At 47.0% G+C, this 18461-nt stretch overlaps 1 protein-coding gene across 2 annotated transcripts in view; it reads right to left on the minus strand.

Annotated features, from left to right (window-relative positions):
* Positions 1-15531, minus strand: part of ccdc92 (coiled-coil domain containing 92) — an 80805-nt gene extending 65274 nt beyond the window's left edge. The window contains exon 1 of one of the 2 annotated variants that reach the window (XM_073052024.1): positions 15295-15531. The gene's annotated coding sequence lies outside the window, so the exon portion shown is untranslated. Of the gene's footprint in view, positions 1-15276 lie in introns of both variants that reach the window. The other variant, XM_073052021.1, reaches the window with a different exon arrangement.
* Positions 15532-18461: the final 2930 nt, after the last annotated feature.

The following is an 18461-nucleotide window of genomic DNA, read 5'->3' on the forward strand; positions in this document are numbered from 1 at the left end:
ACCAGCCTGCTGGTGGGGTATTTTCAATCTCTCGTTGCTATGGTTGGAAATACCCACCTGCTTCAAAATGGCAACAATTATACCAAAGCCCAAGAAGATCAGGGTGAGCTGTCCTAATAACTATCGTCCAATAGCACTCACATCTACGGTGATGAAGTGCTTTGTGAGGTTGGTCATGGCCAGAATCAACTCCTGCCTCAGCAAGGACCTGGACCCACTGCAATTTGCTTATCACCACAATAGGTCTATGGCAGACACAATCTCAATGGCTCTTCACACAGCCTTAGATCACCTGGACAATACAAACACCCATGTCAGAATGCTGATCATTGACTATAGCTCAGCGTTCAACACCATCATTCCTACAGCCCTGATTGAAAAGCTATAGAACCTGGGCCTCTGTACCTCCCTTTGCAACTGGATCCTTAACTTCCTAATCGGAAGACCACAATCCGTATGGATTGGCAATAGCATCTCCACCTCGTTGATTATCAGCAATGGGGCACCACAGGGATGTGTGCTTTGCTCACTGCTCTAATGACTCTATACCCATGACTGTGTGGTTAGGTATAGCTCAAATGCCATCTATAAATTTGCTGATGATACAACCATTGTTCGCAGAATCTCAGGTGGTGACAAGAGGGTGCACAGGAGCAAAATGCACCAGCAAGTTGAGTGGTGTCATAGCAGTAAACTTGCACTCGATGTAAGGCGAGACATTACATCGTGAACTTCAGGAAGGGTAAGAGGAGGGATCATGAACGAATCCTCAAGAGGAATCAGAAGTGGAGAGAGTGAGCACTTTCAAGTTCCTGAGTGTCAAGATCTCAGAGGACCTAACCTGGCTGCAGCCATAATGAAGCAAAGTGGTGGATATATTTCATTAGCGTTTGAGGTGATTTGGTTTGTCACCTAAAACACTTGAACAGATGTATCATGGAGAGAATTCTAACTGGCTGCATCACCATCTGATATGAGGGGGTGGGTGATACTGCACAGGACTGAAAAAAGCTACAGAAAATAGTAAAGTTAATGAGCTCCATCATGGATACCAGCCCCCATAGGATCCAGGGTATTTTCAAGGTGCAGTGCCTCAGAAAGGCGACGTCCATCATTAAGGACTCCCAGCTCACAGGACATGCTCATTGTTACCATCAGGGAGGAGGTACAGAAGCCTGAAGGTACACACTCAGCAATTCAGGATCAACTTCTTCCCTTCTGACATCTGATTTCTAAATAGACATTGAACCCATGAACACTACCTCACTACTTTTTTTCTGTTTTTTCACTATTTATTTTAACTGAACTATTTAATATATATATATATACTCAGTAATTCAGTATTTTTCTATATTTTCAGTATTGCATTGTGCTGTTGCCACAAAGTTATCAAATTTCTCAACGTATGCCGATGATATTAAACCTGATTCTGATTCTATAAGGTGAGATATATGTACTTTGATAATAAATTTACTTACACTTTTGAACTTTGTGGACAGAAGCAGGTAATAGTTCAAGCTTTTTGCTGGAACTGGTAGAAGTTAATCAAGCTGCAGAGAAGGGAGAGGGATGGAGTGCAGAAAGACCATCTCAGTGGAGAGGACTGTATGAAACAGGAGGTGGCAGAGCTGGCTGAGGGAGGTCAGCAAATGGCCGAGGGAAGTGCTGGAAATGGGCACCAAGAGACTAGACACAGGCTAGTGTGAGGGTTGGGCAGTTTGCGGGAGTGGGGAAGTGTTGACAGGGGTGTGGATTTCAGGGGTGGGGGTGAGAGGGGTGGGGATTTCAGGGGAGGGAATGACAAGGGTGGGGAATTCAGTGATGGAGTTGACAGGAGTAGGGATTTCAGGAGTAGGGGTGACAGGGGTGGGGATTTCAGTGATGGAGGTGATGCACCATCAATAACTCTCTAGGACGTGAGGCGAGATATCGGCTTTTATTGACTGGAAGAAAGAACAAGCAGCAATTGACCACCATGCTACATCCTGGAGACTGAGGGCTGGGCTCAGGCCTCAATCGCCTTTATACTGGGGTCTGTGGGAGGAGCCACAGTCAGTGGGAGGAGCCACAGGAGCAGTCAGCGGGGGGGCATGTCCAGACAGGTATATGTAGTTCACCACAGGAGGTGACGGGGTGGGGATTTCAGTGATGTGGGTGACGGGTGGGGATTTCAGGGATGGAGTGACAGTGGTGGGGGTAACAGGGCTGGGGCTGACAGAGAGTGGGGTGACAGGGGCAGGGGTGACATGCGTGGGGATCACATGGGTTGAAGTGACAGGGCTTAGGGTGTCAGGGGTGGGATGACAGAGGTGAGGATTAGGAGAGAGGGGTAGGCCAGACCAGGTACAGAATCTAATCCCCAGACTGGAAAATCTTGAGCCCAGTTGAAGCTCCTCCCCCGATTTGGGAAAATCAGGTTGGTGCTGGATTCCAGGAGGGGGAAGTGCTAGAATGCCTGAATTCTGGATTTGATGTTGTGTAATGAACCAGAATTGATTAGAGAGCTTAAGGTAAAAGAACCCTTAGGAGAGAATGATCATAATATGATCAAATTCACCCTTAAATTTGAGAAGGAGAAGCTAAAGTCGGATGTATCATTATTACAGTGGCGTGAAAGAAATTACAGAGGCATGAGAGAGGAGTTGGCCAGGATTGATTGGAAGGGAACACTGGCAGGGATGATGGCAGAGCAGCAATGGCTGGAATTTCTGGCAGCAATTTGGAAGTCACAGGATATATACAGCCCAAAAAGGAAGAAGTACTCTAAAGGGAGGATGAAACAACCGTGGCTAACAAGGGAATTCAAAGCCAACATAAAAGCCAAAGAGAAGGCAGCAAAAGTTCGCGGGAAATTAAAGGATTGGGAAGCTTTTAAATACCAATAGAAGGCAACTGAACAAGTCATTAAGAAGGTAAAGATGGAATACAAAAGAGAGCTAGCTAATAATATTAAAGAGGATACCAAAAGTTTCTTTAGATACATAAAGTGTAAAAGGGAGGTAAGAGTGGATGTTGGACCATTGGAAAATGATGCTGGAGGACAAGGAGGTATTGTTGGACAAGGAAATGGCGGATGAACTGAATAAGTATTTTGCATCAGTCTTCACTGTGGAATGCACGAGCAGTGTGGTCAGGGGTCATGAAGTGTCTGAAATTACTAGGGAGAATGTTTTTGGGAAACTGAAAGCTCTTTTTTCATTTATGGGATCTGGGCGTCACCACCTAAGTCAGCTATCATTTATTGCCCATCCTTATTTGCCCTTGAGAAGATGGTGATGAGCTGCCTTCTTGAACCGCTGCAGTCCCTGAAGGTAGAGAAGTCACCTGGACCCGATGGTGTACACCCCAGGGTTCTGAAAGCAGTGGTTGAAGAGATTGTGGAGGCATTGGTGACGATCTTTCAAGAATCACTAGATTCTGGAATGGTTCACAAAGAATGGAAAATTGTCACCATTATTCTACTCTTCAAGAAGGAAGAAAGCAGAATAAAGAAAAATTATAGAATCAAATCAGGTTTATTGTCACCAGCATGTGTCAAGAAATTTGTTAACTTAGCAGCAGCAGTTCAATACAATACATAATATAGAAAGAAAGGAAAAGTATATCAATTACAGTGTGTGTGTGTGTGTGTATATATATATGTGTGTGTGTGTGTGTGTGTATAGATATATATTGTGTGTCTGTGTGTTGAATAGATTAAAAATAGTTCAAAAACAATAATATATATTTTTGAAAAGAGAGGTAGTGTTCATAGGTTCAATGTCTATTTAGGAATCGGATGGCAGAGGGGAAGAGGCTGTTCCTGAATCACTAAGTGTGTGCCTTCAGGCTTCTGTACCTCCTACCTGATAGTAAAAATGAGAAGAGGGCATGCCCTGCGTGATGGTGGTCTTTAATAATGGACGTTGCCTTTCTGAGGCACCGCTCCTTGAAGATGTCTTGGGTACTGCAGAGGCTAATACCCAAGATGGAGCTGATTAATTTAAAACTTCCTGTAGCTTATTTTGGTCTTGTGCAGTAGACCCACCCCCCCCCTCCTCCCCCACCATACCAGACAGTGATCCAGCCTGTCAGAAGGCTCTTCATGGTACATCTATAGAGGTCTTCAAGTATTTTAGTTGACAAGCCAAATCTCTTCAAACTCCTAATGAAACATATTCACTGTCTTGCCTTCTTTATAGCTGCATCTATATGTTGGGACCCGGTTAGATCCTCAGAGATCTTGACACCCAGGAACTTGAAAGTTGCTCATGCTGCACTTCTGATCCCTTTATGAGGATTGGTGTGTGTTCCTTGGTCTTACTCTTCCTGGAGTCCACAATCAGCTCATTCGTCTTACTGACGTTGAGTGCAATGTCACTCAATGGCCAGTTTGTCTGGCCTCAGTGGTTGGGAAGATGTTAGAGTTGGGGTTTTGGGGTACTTGGAGGCACATGATAAAATAGGCTATAGTCAGCATGGTTTCCTCAAGGGAAAATCTTGCCCGACAAATCTGTTGGAATTTTTTGAAAAAATATCAAGGAGAATACACAAAAGAGAATCGGTTTAGGTTGTGCATTTGGGTTTTCAGAAGGCCTTTGACAAGGTGCCGTTCATGAGGCTGCTGTGGTGAACTAGATATACCTGTCTGACTGCTCCTGTGGCTCCTCCCACAGACCCTGCTGACTGCTCCTGTGGCTCCTCCCACAGACCCCTGTATAAAGGCGACTGTGGGCTGCTGCTCTCCCTCATTTTCCCCAGGATGTAGTGCTGTTTATTCTTCCAGTCAATAAAAGCCAATATCTCGCTTCCTAAGTCTCAGCGTGAGTTATTGATGGTGCATCAGCTGCTTAACAAGCTACAAACCCATCCTATTATAGGAAAGATTCTAGCATGGATAAAGCAGTGGCTGATTGGCAGGAGGCAAAGAATAGGAATAAAGAGAGCCTTTTCTGGTTGGCTGCTGGTGGCTAGTTGTGTTCCACAAGGGTCTGTGTTGGGACCAATTCTTTTTACATTATATGTCAATGATTTGTATGATGGCTTTGTTGCAAAGTTTGCAGATGATATGAAGATAGGTGGAGGGGCATGTGGTTTTGAGGAAGTAGAGAGACTATAGAAGGACTTAGATTAAAAGAATAGGCATAGAAGTGGCAGATGGAATACAGAGTCGGGAACTGTGAATGGTCATGCATTGTGGTAGAAGAAATGAAAGGGTTGACTATTTTCTAAATGGAGAGAAAATACAAAACTCTGAGGTACAAAGGGACTTGGGAGTCCTTGTGCAGGATTCCCTGAAGGTTAATTTGCAGGTTGAGTCTGTGGTGAGGAAGGCAAATGCAATGTTAGCATTCATTTCAAGAGGACTAGAATGTAAAAGCAAGGATGTATTGTTGAGACTTTATAAAGCACTGGTGAGGCCTCACTTGGCGTATTGGGATCAGTTTTGGCCCCCTCAAAGGAGGTTTGTGAAAGTGATTACAGGATTGAACAGCTTGTCACTTGAGCATTTGATGGCTGTAAGCCTGTATTTACTAGGTTTCAGAAGAATGAGGAGTGACCTAATTGTAACCTATCAAATGGTGAAAGGCCATAACAGAGTGGATGTGGAGAGGATGTTTCCTATGGTGGAAGTATCTAGGAGACACAGTCACAGAATAGAGTGGCTACCTTTTAGAACAGAGATGAGAAGGGATCTCTTTAGCCAGAGAATGGTGAATCTGTGGAATTCGTTGCCACAGGCAGCTGTGGAGACCAAGTCTTTATGTATATTTAATGTAGAGGTTCATAGATTCTTGATTGGTCAGGGCATGAAGGGAAACGAGGGTAGGCATGGGGTGGGAAAGGCAGAAAATTGGGGCTGAGAGGAAAAATGGATCAGCCATGATGAATTAGTGGAGCAGACTTGATGGACGAAATGGCCTAATTCTGCTCCTATATCTTATAGTCTTATGATTACACTGGACAACAAAGATTTTGCTTCCTGAATACTTTTGGATGTATCTTATGGATTTTTGGGCTGCAACTCATGAAACTCACCCATGAAATGTCCTTATCATGCACTAAGTTTATAATTACCTATACATGTTATTTCAATTTATAATTCAAATCAATTAAAATGTTGCCCACAATGTAAACTGAAAAGATTTCTATCTTGTCCAGGCCTGTTTGGTGGCATGTTTAGGCAGGGCAGATGCTGCATGGCAGAACAGGTTTTAGAAAGGCTATTAATTTCCATGAAGAATTTCGATATCTGAGACTGATGTTTCCCAGAAAAACTAATGCCAAGATTAAGACAGGTATTTTTCTTTTGGTTCACAAATCAAACAGGCCATCGATGACAGACAATTCAAAAAACTTCTAGTGGGATTGAAGAAAATCACATAGAAGGTGTTCAAGGATGTTGTTGAAAAATTTCTTGGCAACTACAGACCACCAATCTATGTGCAGCTGGTTGACAACATGCTTCAAGTGTTCAAAACCATGAGGTGCAACATGTCACTAAAGATTCATTTTCTGCATTCCCATTTCGACTTCTTCCCTGCCAGTCTTGGTGCTGTCAGTAACGAGTGTGGTGAAAAGTTTCACCAGGACATTGGGGTCATGGAGAAACAGTATCAGGGCAACTGGAATCCATCAATACTGGCTGATTATTGTTGGACACTTAAGCAAGAAGCCTAAGACACTGTCTACAAATGAAAATCATTAACAAAACATCTTTAGCTTAGTTGAACTATTGCAAAGCATCAGCAGCATTATTGAATTAAATGCATTATATTCAATAAAAGTTAACTACTTGTTTCTCCAAATTCTGAGGTGAAACAGGTAGTCTGAAATTACAGTTGTGTTCAGCTTTCAGTGGTCTATCATAAACCACATAAAAATTCTCACTTCTGAAAGAAATTGTTGTCCAGTGTTATTGCAACGAATGTTGTGGAATGTTTGGCTCCTGTTTCTCTGCACCAAGGACAAAGAACAATTATTGATCTGACATTTGATGTTGAACATTATGTAAGGCTGGGGTAAAGGCAGGAAGGGATGTGTTTGAGGAGGGGAAAGAGCTCACAGTGTGGGGCCCACTGGACTAGACCTGACTCTGGATAAACAACGTTCTCTCAGAGTTATTGTTGTTGGGGCTGCGTTGGGTAGCGACATTCAGGCCAGGAATCAGCAGCCTTCCTGATTTCTGCGACAAGACCCCTCCGGAGATCCACCTACCCCAGGAGAGGTCTGGGATCACCAAACCACCCCACCCCATGGAGAGACGGTGGACAAAGATTTCCCCCACTGCCCCCAACACCCTCTTCTTCCTAGTCCCACTGTAGGCTCCACTGGTGACGGAAGCGATGTCTCACTGGGTCAAGGAACCTCCCCACCGCCCATGAATATGATCTGAATAATTCCAAGGACGTAACTTATTTTCTAAGTAGCCAAGGAACTGCCTTCTCATTAAAAAGGGGAATTGCAGTTTGGTCTGGGATCACCTGAAATTCAGGCACCAGAGGTGTTGATGGGGAACAGGAATGTTCAGTGATACTGGGTCTGCGACCTGACCCACTGCACATGTAAGACCACAAGGCATAGGGTCAGAATTAGGCCATTTGAGCCACTAATTCAGTCATTCAATCATGGCTGATTTATTATCCCTCTCAACCTCATTCTCCTGCTTTCGCCCCCTCAGGACCATCACCAATGCCAGCACAACTTTCTTTAGATACGGCACCCAAGACTGCTCACAAAACTCCAAATGTGGTCTGACCAATGCCTTATCAAGCCTCAGCATTACATCCTTTCTTCTTTATATTCTAGTCCTCTTGAAATGAACGCTAACATTGCATTAGCCTTCCTCCCCACTGACTCAAACTGCAAATTAACATTTACGGAATCCATCAGTTGGACTCCCAAGTAACTTTGCACCTCTGATTTCTGAATTATCCCCCTCTTTAGAAAATATCCTTTGCCTTTATTCCTTCTGCAAAGTGCAGGATCATACTCTACCTGACACTGTATTCCATCTGCCGCTTCTTTGTCCATTTTCTTAATCCAAGTCCTTTGGCGGACTCTCTGCTCCCTCAACATTACCTGCCCTCCACCTGTCTTTGTAGCATCCACAAAGTCATCAATTCCATCATCTAAATCATTGCCATACAGCGTATAAAGAAGTGGCCTCTACACATACCCCTGTGGAACACCACTAGTCACTGAGAGCCAAACAGAAAAGGCTCCCTTTATTCCCACTCTTTGCCTTCTGCCGTCAGCCAATCTCCTCTCCTCTCCTGTAATACCAGAGGCTCTTACCTTGTTTAACAGCCTTATGTATTGCACCTTGTCAAAGGCTTTCTGAAAATCCAAGTACACAACATCCACAGATTCTCCTTTGTCTATCCTGCCTGTTACTTCCTCAGAGAAATCCTACAGATTTGTCTGGCATGTTTCCCCTTAAGGAAATCATGTTGACTTCAGCCTATTTTATTATGTGTCTCCAAGTACCCCAAAACCTCATCCTTAATAATGGATTCAAACATCTTGCCAACTACTGAAGGCAGGCTAACTGGCCTATAATTTCCTGCCCTTTTCCTGCCTCCCTCCTTAAAGAGTGGAGTGACACTTACAATTTTCCTGTTTTCTGGAACCATTCCTACATCTAGTGATTCTTGAAAGATCATTACTAATACTTCCACAATCTCTTCAGTCAGAACCCTGGGCTGCAGACAATCTGAACCCAGGCACTCACCCACCTCACACATCTGACCCCACCCAACACATGTCACTCCAACAAACCACGTGTATGTGTCACGGTCTGGTCCATTAACTACTCATTTCAGTTCATTTCCTTTTCCCCGTGTTCCACTGGGCTCCTTGATTAGGGCATCTGATCCTCATTTGAACCGGCTTACATCTACTCGCTGCTGGTTCGTCACCGTAGCCAGTGCGACAATGCTCGTCCCGGGGCAGCCGAGAATCTTGGACTCTAAGTTGCTTCGGTGCCTGTGGCTGCTCAGTGAATTCAGTCGTTTCCATGGCCAGCTGAGTTGCCAGCCGTTTTGCTGCTACTCCGAGCTAAGATGTGAATTCTGTTGTTTTCACGTTTGGCTGATTGTCGTCACTCTGAGCCACCAAGAATAAGGGACCGTCTTCATGAGCTTCTCCGTGTCTAGATACGAATGGACTGTCATTGTTTGGTTTCTGTCGTCTCATTTCCAGCTGAGTAGGTCCGGCCGTTTGCCACTATTCCGGGTTGGGAATTCTGTCTCTTTGTGTCTGGCTGAGGGTTGCTGGCCGTTTGCCCCTGTCTGAGCCAAGATATGAATTATCTGTCTCTGTTTGGTGTTGTCATCTCCCTGTTCCAGTTCCAGGCTCTGTGTTCCGGGTCCAGGCTCCGAGTCCAGGTTCAGTCCAGGTCCAGGCTCCGAGTCCAAGTTCAGTCCAGGTCCAGGCTCCGAGTCCAAGTACAGTCCAGGTCCAGGCTCCGAGTCCAAGTTCAGTCCAGGTCCAGGCTCCGAGTCCAAGTTCAGTCCAGGTCCAGGCTCTGAGTCCAGGTTCAGTCCAGGTCCAGGCTCCAAGTCCAAGTACAGTCCAGGTCCAGGCTCTGAGTCCAAGCTCAGTCCAGGTCCAGGCTCCGAGTCCAAGTTCTGAGTTCAGTTCCGAGTCCGAGTCTAGTTCCAACTCCCAGTCACGTCCGAGCCTGTGTCCTGCACCTGGGTCCGCTTCCTTCCAGCCGCTCGTTGCAACAGTATGACCTCAATCCACAAGTGTGACCCCACTTCACAACTGCGTCCCCACCCCTCACGAGTGAGCTCATCCCATATGGGACCCATGTTTTGGGAGGATCAGAACGTGTCCTGAGGGTCACTGGACACAAGGTCAGCAATGAGGGGAGCAGGCCCGAGGGGGCAAATGATCAATTCCTACCCTTCACATATGAATGTAGTATAACAGAAGTGACTCTGTATCTCCACCTCTATCGTGTAACCCCACAAAGATATAGGAGTAGAATTAGGCCATTTGGCCCATCGAACCTGCTCTGCCATTTCACCATGGCTGATCCATTTCCCTCTCAGCCCCAGTCTCCTGCCTTCTCCCCGTATCCCTTCATGCCCTGACCAGTCCTTTAAATATACCCAATAACTTGGCCTCCACAACCACCGTGGCAATGATCCACCGTCTATCCATTCGATTACCTGTCCATCTGCCACCTGGCTATCTGTCTGTTTGACCATCCGGCCACATGATCATCTGTGCACTTGTCTATCAGACAGTCTGAAGCTGAGCATTGTCACTGGCACTGAGAGAGAAGAAAACCACTATTTAGTGTGGTCGGGGCAGAGACTTGTCAACAACACAGCTCATGTTCAGTGAAGGGAGCAGAGAATTTAAATGGGGACTGGATAGTGGGATTGACTGGGAAAATGTGGGTCTGGTAGGGCAGACAGACAGGGAGTCTGCCTGGGATGACGGGAGTGGATATTGGAATTCACTGGGAAAATGTGGGTCTGGTAGGGCAGACAGACAGGGAGTCTGCCTGGGATGACGGGAGTGGATATTGGAATTCACTGGGAAAATGTGGGTCTGGTAGGGCAGACAGACAGGGAGTCTGCCTGGGATGATGGGAGTGGATATTGGAATTCACTGGGAAAACGTGGGTCTGGTAGGGCAGACAGACAGGGAGTCTGCCTGGGTTGACGGGAGTGGATATTGGAATTCACTGGGAAAATGTGGGTCTGGTAGGGCAGACAGACAGGGAGTCTGCCTGGGTTGACGGGAGTGGATATTGGAATTCACTGGGAAAACGTGGGTCTGGTAGGGCAGACAGACAGGGAGTCTGCCTGGGTTGACGGGAGTGGATATTGGAATTCACTGGGAAAATGTGGGTCTGGTAGGGCAGACAGACAGGGAGTCTGCCTGGGTTGACGGGAGTGGATATTGGAATTCACTGGGAAAACGTGGGTCTGGTAGGGCAGACAGACAGGGAGTCTGCCTGGGTTGACGGGAGTGGATATTGGAATTCACTGGGAAAATGTGGGTCTGGTAGGGCAGACAGACAGGGAGTCTGCCTGGGATGACGGGAGTGGATATTGGAATTCACTGGGGAAATGTGGGTCTGGTAGGGCAGACAGACAGGGAGTCTGCCTGGGATGACGGGAGTGGATATTGGAATTCACTGGGAAAATGTGGGTCTGGTAGGGCAGACAGACAGGGATTCTCCAATCTGCAGAATGTCAGAGGCAAACACTCTTTGCATCTTGCTTTCAGACTGACTCTGTGGGAAAGTGGCAAATTAGCAACAGACAGGGATCCAGTTGAGTTGGGTACTGATACTTGCGGATAGTGAGCAGCACGCGCTTTTAAGTAACGCTTTAAAATAAAATATTCTATAATATTAATAACAAATTAAATGATTGATAAAAAAACAACCACAGCACGATACTGGAGCTAAAGATTTGCGATTCCGGGTGGACTTGCAGGTCACACAAAGTTTGACGAACTGGGTAATTATCCGACTGAGCATCTTTCAATCGTCCGCAGAATGTTTTTACAACAAACCCTCAGTAACCTGGTCTCCTAACAAGTTCTGATGAAAAGTCGTTGATGTCAAACACGATCTGTTTCCCTGTTCACAGCCGCTCCCGGATGCCGAGTCTTCCAGCGTTTCTGAGGGCACTTCCGATCTCCGTCAATACCCGTGCCAATCAGGACTTTGCCAGAGGCACGAAACTATTTTGCCCAGACGTTCTCGCCACGGTGCTGTATCTTGCAGTGCGAGTCTGCAGAATTCTGGTGGAGCTTGCAGATGGGGTCCCTCGCCATCCCCAGGGGTGGGTTCGATCCCAGCCACGGACGGAGGCACTACCTCCTCGCTACGCTCTCTGATGACAGCTTCGGACCCAGTCACGGGCAGACACTGACCAGCGCACGTCCCGAATGGACAACGCCAGCGACCCGCCCGCCTCGGGATGGCGTGTACCCGGTGGAGGGAGTGTGGCGAACGGGGCCAGCCGGCCTGTCCTTAGCGGTCAGGGGCCCTGCCAAAGCAGAACGGCGGCACTTCCAGAGAGCGAGAGGCAGCCCGCTCTGCCGGCGATGCCCGGAGTCTGTGTGTAAACGTGTGCGTGAGGCTGTGTGTGAAATGTGTGTGGATGTGTGAAATGAGTATGTCAGTGAGACTGTGTCAGTGTGACTGCGTGCGTGTGTCAATGCGATTGTGTAAGACTGTGTGAAATAACTGTGTGTGTGTGAGAGAGAGACAGACAGACATTGCGTGTCTGTGTCGCTGGTTTTGTGTGCGAAATGAGTATGTCAGTGAGACTGTGTCAGTATGACTGTGCGTGACTGTGTGAGTGTGTCAATAATGACTTTCACTGACACAGTTCCTAGTTCTAACTCAGAGAGTCTCTCCCGTGTGTGCCAGGGCCGATCGGTTTTAACTGTTCTTCCCTCTCCCTCGTTCAGTATTTACGTTTTTCTTCCACTGTCTGTCATCCAGCACACAAAACCTTATGGATGTGCCGACCACGATGCACCCCCCTCTCTCTGTCTGTCTCTCTCTTTCCGTGTTACTTTTGTTACTTTCCGTGGAAGAAAATTCTGAATAACGGTTTAAAATATCCGAGTTGTTAACATCCCGCACCTTCCTTTGATTAGCAATATGCCCCGTGCTGGCCTTGCTGCGATCACACGGCAGGGTGAAGAAGATGAAGACAGTGAAGGTCATAGATTGTAGGGAGGACACCGAGGGCTGTCAAGCTTCTGACAATTAAACAGTGTGTCTGGTTGGTACTAACATATAAAACAAGTTATACATTTGTACTTTAATGGCTTACTGGATCTAAGGATTTAATGAACTATCATAAATAAAGACTCGCCATTCGGCCCGGATTCTCATATCGTAGTTGCAAGGCTTTTCTGACAACCCATCTCTGTCTGGGCAGGAAAGAGACTGTCTCTGGCATTTTCGTGGGGATTGATAAAACCACACAGGATTGGCTTTTTTTAAAAAAAACTTTGATGTAATTGACTTTCTGTGTGCATGCACTGTATAAAAATGACGATCGCACCATTAGTGAGTGATTCTTCCCGTATTCATGAATGTATTCTCCAGTCACTTCGAAGTCCCTGTCCAATTTATTAGTGACCATCTTTAATTGAAATTCCTTTGCAAATTAATTTCCCTAACCATTTGGCGACAAGGATGGGATCCCAGATAGGGGACCCAAACGAACCCCGACCGAGAAATTTGTTCACGTCCAATCGGCGATAGTAAATTTCTCTGGCAATGTGTTCATGGGGAACTTTCAACCTTGAGCCGCTGTGAGTCGCCGGGGGAGACAAGACCAGTGGAGCAAGACCGGTGCAGACGAGCGGCAAGACGGAAGATGGAAGACAGGCTCCACTGAATAGTCCATTTAAAGGACAACGGGGATTTCGAAGAGAGAGATAAATTCTGGCCAGAAATGGGCAAGGGGATTGTACTGTGATTGAAAACTAACTAAATTTGTTTCCAAGTTGACCTAAAACTAACAGGTAAGGAGTGGGCAGTGTTGAAAGTTAATGCGCCAAAGGCACCGACGCTGTGCCGAAGAGAAGAGACATAATCTCGAGGTCCGCCGATCCACAGACAAAGACCCCGAAACTGAGCCAAGGGTAAAGAATTATAAGAGTAAGCAACTTCTGGGTGAGCCCCTACTGCTCCCCGGCGGACAAGGTATGGCTGGAAACTCGAGACAGCAGCTACGTGATTACTTTTCCAGCGATTTATATGGATGGGACTCGACAGATCGGCCCTGTGGCGCCTCTTTCGATTTAAAGAAAAATTACTAGAATGGTGAGACCAGAGGAGGGGACGGGGACCGGAAATGGGGTCTAGCATCCGCGATGTGCCTAATCGCGTTCCACATCTGGTTAATACGAATTTGTGGAATTTTTAGCCGGAGATGTGCAGCGGCGCCAGGTCCTCCCTCAACAACTATTCGTTGTGTCCAGGGGGACAAATGACGATTGGGTCCCGGATGCAGATGGACAGGACAAAGAGCCAATCCTAGCAGGAGCCAGTCAGCAAAGTGATTTTGGGGAGCTCACGAGATGCCAACCGAAAAAAGGGTGAGCTCGTCACAAATGTCACTTCTCGATGTGGGGAAAGAGTGCAGGAACACAAGTGGAACAGAATGGACCTTTAGCGGTGCAAACCTTTTAAAACTGTTTGCGACCCGAAGTAACACACTCTTTCAATTTGATGCTGGATATAATAAGAAAGCCGAGGCTCAGGTCGGACAGCGTTACAAGATCTGCTTTAAGGGCCAAATATTTTTTTTCCAGCCCTGAAGGGATAGCCGCCAAAATACAGTTACGTCCTTAATAAAAACACAAAATGCTGGCAGAACTCAGCAGGCCAGGCAGCATCTACGGGAGGAGGTAGTGACGGCGTTTCGGGCCGAAACCCTTGGAAATAAATAAAAACACAAAATGCTGGCAGAACTGAGCAGGCCAGGCAGCATCTACGGGAGGAGGTACTGACGACGTTTCGGGCCGAAACCCTTCATCAGGAGACAGTTACGTCCTTCTCGGATAAATTACTTCCTGGAAGGACACTACTCCGTCCCTCAGGTATCCCTAGGAATAAAGCCCCCTCTAAGCCTAAGTATCTGGGTCCGACGGTGAAACGGTTAAAAGGTCAAAGTCAGGGCACCCTTCCGATTGGTGGAACCTAGTTTGGACTGATAGAGACAAGACTCTCCCATTTAGGGTCTTTAGTATCTTCAGAAAGGAAAGCCTACCCTCTCTCCTCAGCATTGTCCTCCGACTGAAACACGTGGACCCATCCTCGCGGACATTGCACAATCTCGTGGGTCTAGTTGCCTCCGCGGCACCCCACCGAGTCACACTCAAAAATGTGAGACTCCCCTCCATTCGCCAAAATCGTTTATCTCCAGAAGTAATTAACGGTAATGAACAGGTCGGGCAGCATCCGTGGAAACGATCAGTAAACGCTTCGGGCCGAGCCCCGCTGTCAGTCCTGCTCGTTTCCACGGACGCCGAGTTCCTCCAGCGCGTTGCTCGTGTTGCTTTGACCACAGCATCTGCTGTACACTTTCTCTTAACCGTATGAAACCTGCTATCGACCCTCTTTTACAGCAAGGAGGGGCCGCGCATGACGCAAAGCCCTTGTAATACCCCAAACCGGACAAGCCGGACGAGTGGCGGTCCGTGCAAGAATTACGGAACGTCAGCCAAATAGTACCAGCCCATTTTCCGGACACAAACGTCATTTTGGCCTCTATACCATTTGAATCTCGATGGTACCTGTACCCGGTGATTCACCTCTGCTCCGCCGCCTTCTCGGTCCCTCTGCTGGAGGCCAGTCGACACCTGTTCGCGTTTACGTATAGTGGACAACAATATACCCGGAGGAGATTGCCCCGGGGCTACACCGACAGCCCGGCGGTATATGCAGCTGCTGTATGAGGCGATTTGAACACGTTATTGTTGCCAGGCATTAGCGTCATTTTACAGTATGATGATCATCTGCTGCTGGGCTCCAAAACACTGGCGGGTGGCCAGAAAGACTGTTAAACTAGCTGGCAGCCCATGGACGCCGAGCTTCATTCAGTTCTGCCAAACGTCTGCTACCCATCTGGGCTTTGTTCTGCAGCAAGGCACTGGGAGATTTGGTCCTGAACGCGTGTCCGCCGCCGCACAGTCTCCGAGATCGGGAAATAAAAGCATAGAATATAGAATAGCACCGCACAGGCCCTTCGGCCCACAATGTCGTGCCGACCCTTAAACCCCGCCTCCCATATATCCCCCCCCCCACCTTAAATTCCTCCATATCGATGCCTGCATTCCTTCGAATGACAAATTACTGTCGACACGGGGTTCCTGAATACAGAACTCGTGATTCTCAGGCCGCACCGCCTCAAATCCAGTGCAGCCCCGAACCGAGCTACACACACAAAATGGCGGAGGAGCTCAGCAGGCCGGGCAGCTTCTGTGGGAAAGAGTACAGTCGACGTTTCAGGCCGATGACCTTAGATCTTATTTTAGCCGAGAAAGGAGGAACATGTTATAGGGCGAGAATTTTGTCCCCGATGAATCTGAAAACATAACCCACTTAGCTAACTATGTCCAGAGAAGTGTAGAGCGGATATGCGAGATAGAGGAATTGCAAAACTACAACCCTCCTGGGAGCTGGGGTCGTTAGGTGGTCTTTGATAGTTGGTGGGGACACTGGTACATTATGAAATTATTATGTTAATACAATATTAATATGTGATCTGGCTATACGCTTCACAAATGAAATTCTACCCTGTTCAACAATCGCCCCTTATCTACGTACCTTCGAGTAAACACCAACATGTATGGCCCAGAATGTGATGAAGAATATTTGAAAGATGCGACCGCGACTTAAGGGACTCCTTTTGCAGACACTGATCTAAAGAGTTAATTTTACGATCAAAAAGGAGGGAATAGAGGGAGAAAATTCTGAATAAAGGGTTAAAATATCTGTGTTGCTGTTAACACCCTGCACCTTCCTTCAATTAGCAATGTGCCTAGTGCTGGCCTTGGTGCATAACACGGCAGTGTCAACGAGACAGCGACAGTAGGGAGGACCCGTGGGCTGTCAAGTTTCTGACAATTGAACAGCATGTCTGGTACTAACATTTAAAACAAATTATACATTTGCCCTTTAGTGGCTTACTGAATCTAAGGATTTAATGAACCTTCTATATGTCATAAATAAAGACTCAGCATTCGGCCCGGGTTCTCGGCACGCTAGCAACAATCCATTGCAGTTTCAGGGATGTTCTGACAACCCAGGGCTGTGCTGTGGGCAGAAAAGAGGCTGGCTCTGGCATTTCTGTGGGGATTGATAATCCGCACAGGATGGACATTTTTTAAAAGTTTGACTGATGTAATTGACTTTCTGTCTGCATGTTTATAAAGGTTGTGACGATTGATCTTTGGAAGACTTGTCGATTACACCGTTAGGGACTCATTCTTCCCGTATTCATGAATGAAGCTGTTCTCCAGTCACTTCGAAGTCTGTGTCCAATTTATTACTGACCAACTTTAATTGAAATTATTTCGCAAATTAACTTCCCTGACGCTTTCTCACTCTCTCACTGTCTCTCTCTGTCACTCTCTCTCTGTCTCTGTCTCTCCCCCTCTGTCACTCTGTCTCTTTATCCCTCTATCACGCTCTGCTACTCTCTCTCTCTGTCCCTCCTTTTCTGTCATTCTCTCTCTTACTCTGTCTGTCTCTGTTTCTGTCTGTCTATCTGTCTGTCTCTCTGTCACCCTCTCTCTTTCTCCACCTCTGTCAATCTTTTTCTCTTTCTGTCACTCTTTCTCTCTGTCACTCATTGTCATTCTGTCTCTCTCTGTCACACTCTCTTTATCTCCCTCTCTGTTACTTTCTCTGTCACTCTCTGTGTTACTCTGTCTGTCTCTATCTCTCTCTCTCTGTTACACTCTCTCCCTCTCTATCACACTCTGTCACTCTGTCTCTCCCTGTCACAGTCTCTCTCTGTCTCTCCCTCACTTTCTCTCTCAGTCACTCTCTCTATCACTCTTTGTCTGTCTCTGTCTCTCTCTTTCTCTCTCTCTCTCTGTCACTCATTGTCATTCTGTCTCTCTCTGTCACACTCTATCTCCCTCTCTGTTACTTTCTCTGTCACTCTCTGTGTTACTCTGTCTGTCTCTATCTCTGTCTCTCTGTTACACTCTCTCCCTCTCTATTACACTCTGTCTCTGTCTCTGTCTCTGTCTCTCTCTCTGTCACTCTCTGTTTCTGTCTCTCCTCTCTGTCACTCTAATCCAAGATGCGACACCTTTTCTCTCAGTCGCTCTGCCCTGCTGGGAAGCCCTCTATTGGACCTTTTTTTTCGTTGCCGATTCCCTGCAGTGGGACACTGGGATATTGAGGATGTCTGACCCCGTGGTCAGTGAGTGAGATCCATCACGACGATGGTTGGTCAAGGGATGGTTGAGATGGAGCCAGACAGTTCTTCTGGGTGACTTGAATGCCTGATCTGTCTTTGCCAGCTCTTGATCCTAGGACCCCAGGACACAACCACAGCTCGGCAAACCCCGGAATCAGAGAGGCTGCCGTAGGATCAAGCCGAGAAGGAGAAATGGTAAGTGAGAGGGAGCAGATAGGAGGGACCTGGATGCAGCCAGAAACAACCCCCAGACGTGGCAGATGTTGGTAGGTTTGGGTTGAATGGATGTTCTGTAAATTGTATTGACAAATGTTTTGACTTTCCCATTGGCATGTGGCTCTTCAGTGACCAACATTTAAACTCTGGAATCTTTGTCCCTCATCCAGTCCAGTCTTCCCTCCCTCACCCCACCCACCCCCCTCTCCCTGGCCCCTTCTCTCTCTCCCTGACCTCATCTCACCCTCCTTGGCCCCATCCCTTCCTTGAACTAATTTTCCTCCCTCCTACCCATTTTCCCTGACCCCGTCTCCTCTATCCGACCAGCTC

The sequence above is a fragment of the Hemitrygon akajei genome, chromosome 7 (assembly GCF_048418815.1).
Source record: "Hemitrygon akajei chromosome 7, sHemAka1.3, whole genome shotgun sequence".
Taxonomy (NCBI): domain Eukaryota; kingdom Metazoa; phylum Chordata; class Chondrichthyes; order Myliobatiformes; family Dasyatidae; genus Hemitrygon; species Hemitrygon akajei.